At 34.8% G+C, this 15002-nt stretch overlaps 1 pseudogene; it reads left to right on the plus strand.

Annotated features, from left to right (window-relative positions):
• Positions 1-11480: 11480 nt before the first annotated feature.
• Positions 11481-14575, plus strand: LOC149263089 (ferritin-3, chloroplastic-like; annotated as a pseudogene).
• Positions 14576-15002: the final 427 nt, after the last annotated feature.

The following is a 15002-nucleotide window of genomic DNA, read 5'->3' on the forward strand; positions in this document are numbered from 1 at the left end:
CCATACCATCATCTGACCAGATCTCTGTTGGTATCTGACTTCCTTGTTGGTTGCTTCCTTGTTGGTTGCTTCCTTAGAATTAGTTCTAAAGGGTGGTAACACCACCCTTGTACTTTTTTAAATTAAAACTCTGAAAACCTTATTCCAAAATATACATATAATTATTGATAATTAAATTAAAATTTTGAAAACCTTATTCCAAAATATACATATATACTAATAAATATCGTGAGTCGAGTATGGAAGAGATGTTGTAATTATGAGGCATTTCCGGATTACTCACATTAAAAATTTTCATTGTTGAAGAGGCAACACATGTAATTCCTAACATTTTGTTATGTTATGTAAATATTTGACTTGGTTAAATTACATTAAAAATAAATAATTAATAACCAGTTGGAAGAGATGCTTTAATGTGTCGTCCTGTTATGTTATGTAAATATTTAGACTTGGTTAAATTACATAAAAATATAAAGAAATAAAAAGTAAAAAAAATAATAATTAAAATAAAATTGAGGTAAAATAGTCAATTTACAGCCCCCGAGGGATAGCTCAAATGGTCGAGTTCCCGTTGATAGTACTCTCCCGGTTTGAGAGGTCACGGGGTCAAATCTCCTCGACGCCCTCGGGGGTAGGCCTGATGGCCGTGACTGTCTACGTGGACGTAGCGGCCCACCTCCGGTGCCCCGTGAACCACATCGAAAAAAAAAAAAAAAAAAAAAAATAGTCAATTTACCATTAGCGATTTTTAGGCTCATGATTTGACAACTTATGGCTATATATATATATATATATATATATATATGCTCTACCACCCTAAATCCATCTTAACTTCGAATCTACCAAGTTGCAATGAAGATATCTTGAATTACAAACATGTTTTAGAGTGAAAAGAGATTTGATCCTCTCGATGTTTGGTAGATCCAGAGTTAAGATGGATCTAGGCTAGTATTAAAAAAATGGTGTTATTTTACTATTATGTATTTTAGAGTTTTTTGCTTGTAATTTAGTAAAACATTTTTTTGGTGAAATCATAAATTTTAGTCTAACTTAACTTATAGTGGAAATGACATTTTTCACCAAAATCTGATGAAACAGTTTCATATAAGATTATGATTTTTTGTTGTTTAAAATGCATTTTTTAATGCATAAATGGATACAACGCCCTAGAAAACCCCTAGGGAACTTCTATAGATTAAAAAACATAAACTCAAGTTTTTAAATTTTTATGCATAATTTTAGTGAAAATTGATTTATAAAATATATTGAGTTGATATAGTAAACAATAATCACTGAATTATATACCAATTTATAACTGACTTTATAAAATCACATGACTCAAATTACATAAGAATTGATGTTATTATGAGCATGAAAAGCTCCATAAATAATCTCAAGTAAGAGTCTTAGAACCTATTTTTAAAATGACCCAAAGCTCCATAAATAATTTCAACTAGGAGTTTTAGAACCTATTTTTAAAATGAACCAACCATCGCATGGGAAAGAAGAACATGATTAGAAAGCAATTGTGTGAAAACTTTCTACCCAAGCATCCATTCATCCATCCATCCTACTTTTCTAGCTTTCCATTGTAGAGACAAGAGCGCAACTCTTTTTTTCTCATAGACATTCTGCGATTACATAAATTAAAATCTTTGTATATAAAAACATAATCCTATATCTAAATTTATAAAACAATACTACCTTTAAAAAACAAAAATAAAACAAATAAAAATAAAATAAAAATTTTCTAACAATTTAATTGTGATTTTTATTGAAAGACTTTATCCAATAAAATCAAATCAAATTTATCCATAAAAATCATGTATTTTGTTAAATAAGATTACCAAACAATAAAGAAAAGTAGAAACGTGTATATATACTTTGAAAATGTAAGGTGCATATAATAACGTATTGATATATATGAACAAAGAAGACTAAAGTGTTCCATAGACATGCCGATGTAATATAGATCTCTTAAGTATATATAATATTGATCATTTTAAATATTAAAGACTTTAGACTTTTGTGATCCATACTTGATTGTGAGAATGATTTCAGCAAAATCATATAGAGAATCATTTGTCGATGCGTTTCGATCCAACTAGTGTGGTTCATCGTCAGGACAAGTTGAGGAACAATTATGAGTGATCCATTAAATAGAGCATGCACATCCTTCATTTTAAATATATCAAACCCTTAATCTTATATCACCTTGCTTTTCTTTATGCAAAGAATCAAAAGCTCTTTAAAATGTGGCACCTCAATTTTATGTTAAAATTGGATTTATGAGTACGATAAATCTATGTTCAAGTTTTTTGTTCCTAGTCCTTGAATCAATTTCATTGCATGGGATCTGTTGATAGAATACCCATTATAAATAAAAATAAAGATCTTGAACATAGTCTACCTACACCAGGATATCTGATGCATGTAAAGCAATGAGTTCACTACCAGTTCTATTGTTTCATCGCACACACTGTTATACCTAAACTTGTATCTCTATTAAAGCTTGTTATACCTCGAATAACAAAGTAGCGAAACACACCTTCAATGTAGCTTACTTGTGTTTCTCTATTCTTAATGACAACTCTCAAATTTGAAAGATGAAAGGACACGGGAATCAGGAGTAATGTTTTAATGGGTAACTGGAGCTGGAGTACTTCTATAACTTCCCATTTGAAGAATAAAGAAGGAGAGTTACATCCATTTTTCATAGAATCAATAGCTCCTGATATTTTTTGAACAACCCCATTCGCCTCTTCGTGATTGTGACCTGCCTGGCCAAAGTGTAAGCTATTATCTTAATCTTCATTTTCTTGCAGGTCATGTCACTCCAATATTTGATTACAAGAACATATAAGATGTCTCATGATTAACATAAAAGGAAGACACAGAGAAGGGAAAAATTTCTGCAAAATCCAAAGACCTACAAGAACATTTAAAGTCAGGAAAATTGGGTGTTTGGAAAACAACCCTAAAATTTTGTAGTCACACGAGATTACCGAACAACGAATTTCAAAAATGTTATCATCCTGAGCAATCGATGAAACTCCTTGACATCACTCTTCATCTCCTTTGAACTTTGAACATGAATCTTCCTCTCCTTTTGACATTTCACGTAGACACCTTTCATCAGGCAATTTTTGGACCCTCCCATGCAGGAAACAATGTGGAAAACCTAAACGACCTTTGAAGGTGAACGACACTCCAAGGACTCTGAACATGTGGCTTGAGACTTACTGGGAGAGCTTATAACGTTTGAAGATCCATGCTCTTCTCAACAAGTGGCAATTCTTGCACCTTTCGGGCAAGAAAATCAAACAGTGGATGAAAAATATTTGGGTGTCGAAGCTTGGATATCTACCTCACATCAATTTTCTTCTGAATGGTTGGGTATGCTATCATTTTCTCAGTTTGGTGAATGTGGAAACCATTCTACATTCCCCTTGGGTCAAAGGTAGAGGTTTTCTGATGCTCCAAGCTTGACATGCTAGTTTTGATCCTATCTCGACATCTCCCTGTCAGAAGGTAGTTTGGGCCAAGATTCTAGGTCTTCCACTAGAATTATGGACCCATCCTCCTATCATTGACATAGCCAACTCTAACTACATCTTTTACTATTGGGACGAGGGAATTATGGGCCAGATGGATAAGAAAATTGCTTGGGTCTTGGTTGAGGTCGATCTTGGAGGCAGACACTCATCTAGTCTGGATATAAATTGTGGCTCTTTCTTTCGTTGTCTTATTATTGACTAGTGGAGCATCCCTTACAGATGCCTCATTTTCCATTCCACAGGTTGTTAGAAATTGTAATTACTCTTGCATGTGGAGTTAGTTAAACATAGAGAGTCAGTTAACTGAGTGATTGAGGATTGAGTGTTTGAGTGTTGAGTCAAGTCGAGTTAAGTGATAAACAACTTTGAGTGTGTGGTTGCATGTGGTTGCATGTCAAGATATTTTAGGCAAGTAGCTAGTTGGAAAAGGATAAATACCCTTCATCGGGTTCATTGTAAGCATCATGTTTTGTGTGATCAATAGAAGAGCAGCAACTCGTGTTTTATGTGTGAATTCATGCTTTGTCTCCTCCTCCTTTCCAACAAATTGGTATCAGAACCAGAAAAGAACAACTAGAAATTCTATAACCATAGCATGGAAAGTTCTCAATGAAGGGTCGAAAGTTTCACCGCAGAGATTGAGTGATAATCTGTAGCTTGTCAAGTGATAATCCGCAGCTTGTCCGCCATTGAGAAATAAGTTGTAGCTTGTTGATTTTTTTTTCACCGGCTGAAGAGGAGAGTAGTCGAAAGAGAAGAGTAGCAAGTTTTTTTCTTGTCCTTGATGCATTAACAATGTCACAACCATAAATGCATTTACAGTGATGTAGCCACGATATAAAGAAAGAGTGTTAGCCACGCGGCCCACGTGCACGTTAGGATTGCACTCAGACAACCATTCTACACCGAGAAGTCAAACGTTTTTAAAATTTTTGAAAGTGTTTGTTTAAAGACTTTACAAAAGGTTTTTTTAAAAAGGACGCCTAATGTCACGTGGGCAAGTTATTGAAAATTTAAATGGATATTTTTTAAAGGCTTTTTGGAAAGCGCTTAAAGTGAAGTTTGTTTTTTTTTTCTTTATAAAAAAAAGGGTTTATTTTATTTTGAAAAGGAGATTAGTGATATTTGTTTGGAAAGAGATATTTTTTTGGATTTTGAGAATTAGAATCAAAAGGTTTTTCTTGAACAAGAGGCTTTAGGGTTTTGCAAGACCTTGTTTGTTTTGTCAAGCATGATAATTTTTTTGGGTGAAGATTGTGCCTAACGAGGGCGCATATTGAAAATTATATTTTATTTCAGGGGTAATATGGAAGAAAGCCTCAAGCAATCAGAAAAGCAGCTATAAGAAAACAAATGACAACATTCATGGGTCGCAAAGCACGACTGAAGCATATTAATAACAGAAATCGAAAAGAGGAGGCAAAGATCATTTCCATGGTTAGAGAGGTTCAGGCCACAACCGAGGAACTGAGAATTCTAGCAGAAGACAAAGAAGAAATTGAGGGTGATTGGTGTAGCTATGATTTTCTTCCACCATCGTTGATTACATGTGAATATTTTGATCATTGGGTTATCAAGATGTTAACTTTTCTTCGAGCTAGAGAGTTAATTGAGTACGAATCTAATAACCCATATGATGTAGCATGTGATGTTTTAGCATTAAATTTGATAAAACAAGCATTGGATGAGAAGTGTTTGTGCAAGGTAGCGAAAGCTACAACTTCCAAAGAAGCATGGAAGTTCCTGGAAGCAGAGTTTGGTGCAAGGGGGAGTGACATGCAACATTAGGCTATGTCACAAGAAAAGAACTCAGTCGTAGATCTGAGAGTATATGAGAAAGAATCTGAGAGGAAAGCAGAGATTTGAGAATCCCACTCAAAAGTGGATGATGGTTGTGAAGACCATAAAATTGAAACCCATTATGCAATCATGGATATGGATGAAGAAGACACAACAAAGATTGCAGAGAGACAAGCAAGAGCCTCTGTCTGTGAAGTAGAGCAAGAGCATATAAATGACCAAGGAATCCACTGTAATGTGGATGGAGCAGATGATGGTGAATCCCACTGCGACGAAACACATGTGGATGATGAATGCAAAGTTATGTGTATTGGTGAATCTAGCTGCAACTAATGGATTTGGTGAAGTTGGAATTTTCAATGAGCACATTCATGTTTGAATATCCCACCATAGTGTGGATGAACATTATGTTCATGATATGTGTGGTTTCTTTTTTGGAACAGGGATTGACTGTGACAATACGGCAAATTGAGGGTTAAAGTTGCCACTGTAGCAACAAGATATGAAGCAGTTGGAACCGCTCATGAAGCAGTATGTCATCTAGCTGCACTTGATGAACAAGAACGTGATAAAGTGATTGAAGAGTTTTTTATGAGAATATCTAGTAACAACATAGCACTGGAAGACAACCTCCATGCAGTTGAAAATAAGATAGATGTAGAGCAGGAAGCTCTCACTGAAGAGAGTCATATTAAATATGTTTTTAACATTGTTTTTGAATATGAAGGTGTTCAGAATAACATCGGCAAAGAAGTTGAAAGAAAGGTTGTTAATAAGTTTCATGCAGACTTGAAGCTCATTGAAGAATGGATTCAGAAACCAATAGGACAAATTGAAGCGAGTCAAACTCATGAATATAAAGCATAAGAAGCAAAGAAAAGAAGACAATTTGAAGATGCAATGTTTTGGCAGCATTCCATGGTTGAATGAATATTTGAAGAAGAAGGTGTAGAAAGAAGGATCCAATTGTTTTTCAGAACAAGTTCAAAACAAGTCAAAGAAAATTTGTTGCAGCCGCAAGTGAATAAAGCTTACGACAAGAAAGTTCAATAAAGAATGAAGCAATTCGAGGATACAGAATCTGGAAGCAGAGAAAAAGAAAATGCAAAATTGTAAAATTCTTGAGTCATTGTAAGCCTAGCTGAGACATAAACCAGTAGTCATGTTTATGTGATCGTTGAGTCATGTTGAGTCATACGGTCGTAACTAAGGGGGAGTATTAGAAATTGTAATTACTCCTGCATGCGGAGTTAGATAAATATAGAGAGTCAGTTAACTGAGTGATTGAGGATTGAGTGTTGAGTCAAGTCGGGTTAATTGATAGACAATTTTGAGTGTGTGGTTGCATGTTAAGATATTTTAGGTAAGTAGCTAGTTGGAAAAGGATAAATACCCTTCATCGGGTTCATTGTAAGCATCGTGTTTTGTATGATCAATAGAAAATAAACAACTCGTGTTTTATGTGTGAATTCATGCTTTGTCTCCTCCGCCTTTCCAACACGAGTCACCTATGTGCTTCCTGTCCAAGACGTTTCAACACAGTTTGACATCCTCAATAGAGGCGTACTGGCACAATGTCGTCGGGGCCACCGAGTGATAAGATCTTACATGATCCATTGATGTTTTCTATAGGTAATCATAATTACCCCTTGTTTGTTTTCTGCCTCCTTCACAACCTTTCTGCCAGCTTTTTTCTCCTATTGATCAGCTGGTAGGGGCTCGTATCATCAAGCCGAAAACTTTTGATATTTCACTATCTCCTGAAGTTATTCCTCCACAGACTGGACCCATCCCGCCATCGGTTAATTCATCTCCCGACCCCTTTTCTCTCTCCCTCCTCCCCGGACATAGAACTAGAGGCATTTTCAATTACAGACTCATTCGGGATGGAACCCCTACCAATTAAAAAATCATTTTTCCATCTTTAGGCAAGTTCTAGGGTAGGATCCCCTCCCCCATCCGCCTCGGCCATACCCTCTAACCCTTGAAACAAGAAACCCCTGAAATTCAAAAAATTATATTATGTCCTCTTAGAAGACTGGATTAGAAATGGAGCTAACTACACAACTTCATCCTCTTACATATGGTGTAGTATGATGAGGAATAGGCACTGTCTATTTGGGGGACTCTGCTGGGAGGTGGGAAATGGTAACAGGATCGGTGCAAGTCTAGATCTCATGAAAGGGATTTTGGTCACACATTCCCTGTCGGTACTCTTCTCCAACATTTGCATGACAGAGGTATGTTTTCATTATCTGATATTGTCTCTAAAAGGACCGTTTCTCCACACATTCAATCTTGGTTTCGGGTTGTAGACTTTGATCTAAATGGTTCATTGGAAACAAAATGGGATAATTATATTAGACAGGTTGAAGTTGTGGGGATACGCCTTACAGAAGAAGAGGATCAACTGACATGGATTGGGAAAACCAAACAAAAACATATTTCGGTCAACAAAATATACAAGCACATATCCTACTTTATCATCATTCCAACAACTCCTCATTGGCTTCATAAGATTTGGAAGTGGGAGATTCCACTGGAACTAATTTGTTTTGGTTGGCTGACTCTCAACGATAAAATTCTTACATGGGGGAATCTCTCTCGTAGAGGCTTCCACGACCCTGGAATATGTTCTATTTGTATGTAGAGCTAGGAGGAGGTGTCACATCTACTTATCAACTGTCCTTTTGCCACAGAAATTTGGAAATTTGTTCTACATTATTTTTAGATTGAAGGGAACTGGACACACTTTTCCATGGAGGAATGTTTCAAATTATGGTTCACTACTCAGTAGGAGTATTATTCCTTACCCTTCTAAATCATATGGGGTATTTGGAAATGCAAAAATAGAAATATTTTTTAGCATAAAAAGGTGAATGTCAAATACATTGTAATGGGGATTGTTGCATATTTTATTGAGATCAAACCTAAGAAACATCAGATCAACACAGACACAGTCTATCAAAAAGGACTTACGGAATAAGTTTTCGGTCAGGTTTTTCAATGGTGCATGTAACAACAGTCTTTGTGGATGCAGAGTCCTCATAGTTAGAGAACGAGGACAATATCTACATTTTTGGTGGGAGGAAGGTAAAGGCACGTACAACCGGTCTGAAATTATTACACTTTGGGGCCTCCTTTTCTTGGCACACCGGCTCAACATCTAGGATATACAAGTATTTGGGGACTCTAAAGTGTGGATCAATTGGATCAAAGGTCACATCTACCTACAACCACTAATGATGTCCCATTGGATGACACGTATAAAAGCTATGGAAGTTACCTTTTAAAAAATCACATATGATTATATATATCGGGAACATAACACCATTATAGATATGCTCTCCAAGAGAGGTGTTTTTGGTATACCTGGGGTCATCCACTATGCTTCTTACAATAAATATTCTAGAATTGATTCTGGAAGCATTCCCATCTCTTAAATGCCACATCTTACTATTTGATCCATGGAGAAATCGTGTTTTTTTAAAAACTGTTTACTGAAAGCATTTTTTTTTGGAGAATTGTTAAATGATAGCATTTGTTTGAAGGACTACTAATGTAAATCCACTGAAACGGATCCGTTGTTCCTCGTGTTTTTTTTGAACAAGTTCCCATTTTTTTGTAATACGTTGTGGATGTTTTAGAGGAACAAGAACCAAGCATATATACTCTCTTTTATTATATAATAGAAAGCATATTTTTCTTCTAAAACAAATCGACGACACTTCAGTTCATGACCTATATGATAGTGAGAGAATTTTCCGAGGCAAGGAGGGGACATTCGTTCCGTTCATTCAACTCATGCAGGAAGGGACATTTTCACAGTGCAGTACAATGGGCCCTAACAAGACTGGAGGGCCCTTCCGAGGTTGTCGTATTCCCTTCGGCTTTGGGCACCACTTATTTACTAGTCTAAAGAGTCACTAATGCGGTTGGGTTGTATATGCCCATTGTTAAATTTATACTTGTTTAAATCTAACAGTTAGGTATATCCAACTTGACCGCATTAATGACTCTATAGAACAAGATTTATTAATTGTCCTATTATGCTATGTAAATATTTGGACTTGGTTAAATTACATAAAAAAAAGAAATAACAAAATAGAAAATTAATAATTTTGAATAATATTGAGGTAAAATAGTCAATTTACCATCAGTGGTTTTTGGGCTTATGTTTTGACAACTCATGGTTTTTCCAATGGTATTCTTATGTAAGAAGAAATATATATATTCTATCGGCCTAAATCCATCTTAACTTCGAATCTACCAAACCACTATGAGGATATCTTGAATTGCAAACCTCTTTTAGAGTGAAAAGAGATTTTATCTTCTGGGCCTTTGGTAGATCCAAAGTTAAGATGGATCTAGGCTAGTACTATAAAAAGAGCGTTATTTAACTATTATGTATTTTGGAATTTTTTCTTGTCAGTTAGTAAAACATTTTTTTGGTGAAATCATGAATTTTAGTCTAACTTCACTTATATACTAAATGTCATTTTTCACCGAAACTTGATGATATAATTTCAAACAAGATTGTGATTTTTTGCTACTTAAAATACATTTTTGAATGTATAAATGGATACAACACCTTGAAAAACCCCTAGGGCACTGAACTTCTACAGATTAAACAACTTAAACTCAAGTTTTTAAAAATATATGCATAATTTTAGTTAAATTTAACCACAAAAGATACTATGAAGAAGACAGTTTTATCTATTAGTTGAAAAAATACTCACTTGGTTGCAATGTCATACCCTTGCTTTTTGGACATTGTCACTATATAACTTTTGTTTAAAAAATAATATATTTTTAAATTATATATATATATATATATATAATTCTTAAGATTTTATATTAATTAAAATTGGATTTTGTGTGGAGGGTATATATATAATTATGATGAGTGTGAAAAACTCCATAAATAATTTCAACTATGAGTTTTAGAACTTATTTTTAAATTGACCTAATCAATTCCCTTATGGGTTGAATGATTTAATCTCATGGGAAACCGAAACATGAATACAAAACAATTATACAACTTTCTACCGGAGCATCCATCTATCCATCCATCCTATCTCAATTAGCTTTCCATGAAACAAAAATACACTCTTTTCTTCTCATAAAAATTCTACCATCACATAAATGAAAATCTCTATATATCAAAACATAATCCTATAGTTAAATTTTTAAAACAATACTTAAAAAACAAAATAAATAAATAAAAATAAGTATGGCTCTAACGCGATCACTGTAAAAATCATATAAAAATTAATGAAAGTCTTAAAAAAGCCCTTCAAATTTCTATCCACGTCCCGATAAAGAAAACGACGTTGAGTCCTGTCGTTTTCCTTTCCTGTCAATACACAGAACGGACAAAACACCGCCAACTCATTTCGTAAAATTCCACCAACTAAAATTAAACTAAAAAAGGGTAAAAGTGACCAGAGGAAATGATATTTACAGGGAATCTAGAAAGCACGCGTCTGCCACGCTCTTCCATACGACGATCAATCTAAACCGTCCACTTGGCGCTCTGCTGCGCCAGAGATGGACGCCTACCCTTTTTCCAAGCAGGATATTCTTTGTACAGGGGAATGATTCTCTGGAATAGTTGACGCCACTGCTACACAGCGGAAGAGGAGGAGGCCAATATATACAAGGCAGAGGAGGCACCACGATTTACCCTGCCGTATTCTCATATTTTATGTTGAGTGATCGGTGAGATTGCGTGGACAAGTATTCCGGTTTCACTCGGTGATTATTTGGTGGATTAGAGGGGCATCCACATTTTCAATTTGTTTTTCAGAAATTTAGTTCGTTGTTATAGTCTCTTCGGCTTGTATTTTAAATTGAGTTCATCATGAGGATTGCTGTCATATTGGTCTTTTACAAGTCATCATGGATCTGCTGGGGCTTTCATAAAGGACTTTTATGTTCTGTGACGGCCTCTGTAATTATCTGCTAATCTGGTTTTTGTATCTATGATACTGGCTGTCTTTTGCATATATATATATATATATATATATATATATATTGTAGAATATTGGTGATTTTTATTTGAATTTATATATTGTGGGTATTTGAATACAAGACTGCATGTTGTACGCATTTGCAGGTTGATTCAATCTGCGACCATGCTTCTCAGAGCTCCTATTGTTGTTTCTCCCTCTACTGATACTTCTTCTCCATGGAAGCAGCAGCAGCAGCAGCACAATGGTTTGTGCAAGAATGGAATTTCAGGAGACAAATGCGGCGTTGGTGTTGCTGCAAGGTACATGAAGAGTAAGAGAGGAGGTGGGGTTCATAGCGTTAGAGCGGCTGTAAGCGGTGAAGGGAAACCAGGTGCTCTGAGTGGACTCTGGAGTTATATTTGAGCCTTTTGTTGAAGTCCAGGATGAGCTATCGCAAGTTTCTTTGTCATTCTCTCAGTCTTTGGCGAGACAGAAGTTCTCAGATGGTTGTGAAGGAGCACTGAATGAACAAATCAAGTAAGTAAACTTGTATCTTCTTAGGTCAATTTTATTAGATAAATTTGTTTTTTCAGGACACGTTTAGTTATAACCGGATCAATTTGTGTGTTCTTTTCTGTTCTGTTTCATATGCGTATAGGGAAATAAGTTCACGTGTCTGTGTATGGGATTCTTTTTTGGATTGATTTGAGTTCAGCTTTTTGCTGGAAAAGTGAAATCTAAAGTTCACGTAATATGTTCTTTCGTATGAGAATTCTGTTTCATCTGAATTTTTTTTGTTTTTTTATATCAAGTTTGTTTTTATATATATAAATATTATTTATTTATTTATTTATTTTTTAATGGAATAGAGTTTAATTTTTTAATTTTTTTAATTGATAAGTGGGTGAATCTTGAAAATCATGCTTATATTATGGTTGAGAGGAGAGGCCATGACTCAGGGGCATCTAAGCTGTCAAAGTCACCCGGGGATCGCAGGGATCGCACCCAGCCTGAACCGCACCAGCGGAAACCATGCTGGATTTGGTATCTACCAGATAGAACTAGTGACCTTTACCTGCAGAGCTCTTTAACAATGTCCTCCTTCACTTTCTGTTCTAAATCTCTTTGATTTAATTTTTTAATTTTATTTAAAATATAATTTAACTATTAAATATAATTTTTATATTTTTAGTTAATATTTTCTAAAATTTAAAATTCTGCAAAATATTCTCAAAATTGATGAATAATTTTCCATTCTCAATCTTCACTTTGCACAAGATACCTCTCAATCCTTTTCACAATTCCCTCAACACCAGAGCGTCCATTCCTCCAGGGAAGACATAAGGGGCAAGGGGCTATATCCTTGAGCATTTTATGGGCGAATAATCATTGAAAATTCCAGTTCGTGTGGATTCCATCAGACGATGCCTTGCTGGGATCACTACAAGTAGCCTCTTGCTGTAATTTTTCATTTGGGGTAATATACAAGTGCACCTGGTTGGGCTGGTCAAGGCGCTCAGTGAACGTCCAATAGTAATATCTATGAGCTATTTTGCGTCAAATTTTAGTTTATAATTGTAGAAAATGGAAAATTATTTTGAAGTTTCAGAATATTAATGAATCTCATTATTTTTTAGTATGTGAACTATAAAATGTTTATGTATTTGTAAAATTATTCAAATTTCTAATGATTTTATATATACTCTCTATATAATATTGATAATTTTTATGGTAAAATAATTTTATATTATAAAATTTGAACAAACCACTTTATAAAAGATAGAAATATTAACAATTTTTATGGTAAAATAATTTTATATTATAAAATTTGAACAAACCATTTTATAAAAGATAGAAATGGACGATTTTATTTTTTTTTTTGGAAAATCACGAAGAAAACTTCACGTAAACATTCACGTCCTTCATTTATTGCCAAAACTTTACGTAGACATTTACGTCCTTCATTTATTAATTTTTCATGGATAGATTTAACATTTCCAGAATCTGAACTCATGTCAAGCTTGTTTTTGGCAGTGTGGAGTACAACGTTTCGTATATTTATCCTGCTCTCTTTGCATACTTCGATAGGGACAACGTCGCTCTGCGAGGCTTTGCTAAGTGAGTACCCTCGTTATTCTTGTGTATACATATCTTCTTATATTACCCTTGTTACATAACCATTTTTCTTCTTATATTCTTGTGTATACATATCCTTGTAAGAAGTGTGTGATGAATGATAGGTTTTCTCCAATCTCACAGGTACTTCAAGGATGCTAGTGATGACGAGCGGGATGATGCAGAAAAGCTCATGAAATATCAGGTTTCTGAGACTCTGTATTTTACTTCAGTATGTGGTTTTAGGTCTTAAACTTTAGTGAAGCCGACAACTGTTATTTGATACTTTGTTATGTGTTGGTGATTTATTTGAGCAGAACATCAGAGGTGGGAAAGTTAAACTACAATCCATTTTGTTGCCTACTGTCATGGAATTTGACAACGCTGAGAAGGGTGATGCCCTTTATGGTGAGTCCATTCCATAGGCTTTTATAGTTCTTTGTTCACTTGTTTTTTGCAGCGCGCATGTTTCTTGCTTTTTTTTTGGTTGGATGTAGGCCGACATCTCAATATTTTTGTTTTTGTTTTGGGTGGGTTCTTAATCTACCGCTTACAGCCATGGAGCTGGCCTTGTCTCTGGAGAAACTTACGAATCAAAAACTTCTGAACTTGCATGTTGTAAGTATCGGCTGAATTACTTACCTGTTTATTCAATATATCTTGTTGCGTTAGATTAATGATTTTGAAAGTTAATGAATTTGATGGGAGCAGGTAGCCCAAGAGGCTAACGATGGTCAAATGACGGATTTCATCGAGGACTAATTTCTCTCCCAGCAGGTTACATGTTCATTTAATTTTCTCAGAAATATAAACAATGAAGATAGTAAGAGGCTCAGACTATGTTTTTCTCTGCAAATTTGCAGGTTGAAACCATCAAGGAACTATCAGAGTATGTGTCTCAGTTGAGAAGGATAGGCAAAGGACACGGTATGATGATGCTATGTTTACTTTGATAATATTTAAGGAGAGATCATTTTCAAATTGACAATGAAAGTAAAGAATTTATGTAAGCATGTCTCATTACTAAATGTTGGAGTGTAATTTATTTGGTTGTATTTTTTTCTTGCAGCTGTATGGCATTTTGATCAGATGCTCCTAAATGGAGATAATGTAGTTGCTGCCCCAGACGCAGGAGCTCTGGCTGCTTGACCTTTTTGGGAATTTATATTTTGAACTCTATTTTCAAAAAACTACAGTTTTCTATTAATCAAAGACTTCATTATATATAAAACTTCATTTGGATTTCCTTTCTAGGGTATATATTTCTGTCATAATGTCAACGACCACATTATTTAGCTGTTTCTCAAGTATCTCTTACGTGGAAAGTGATTTGTGTGATATTTTATTGAAACAAAATAACCATTGATTTAGTAAGACCCGAGAGGGATCAAATATCTAGGTGAAAATTTCTTTTATAGAGAGGGATCAAATATCGAGGTGAAAACTTCTTTTATAGAGAGGGATCAAATATCCAGGTAAAAACTTCTTTTATAGAGAGGGATTAAATCTAGAGGTTAAAATTTCTTGTAGAATGCAAAATTTGAATATTGTTTGCACCTAGATAAATCTAAGATAT

This window comes from Pinus tabuliformis, chromosome 6, assembly GCF_031772625.1.
Source record: "Pinus tabuliformis cultivar Carrire ecotype Pingquan chromosome 6, CPIR1, whole genome shotgun sequence".
NCBI lineage: Eukaryota > Viridiplantae > Streptophyta > Pinopsida > Pinales > Pinaceae > Pinus > Pinus tabuliformis.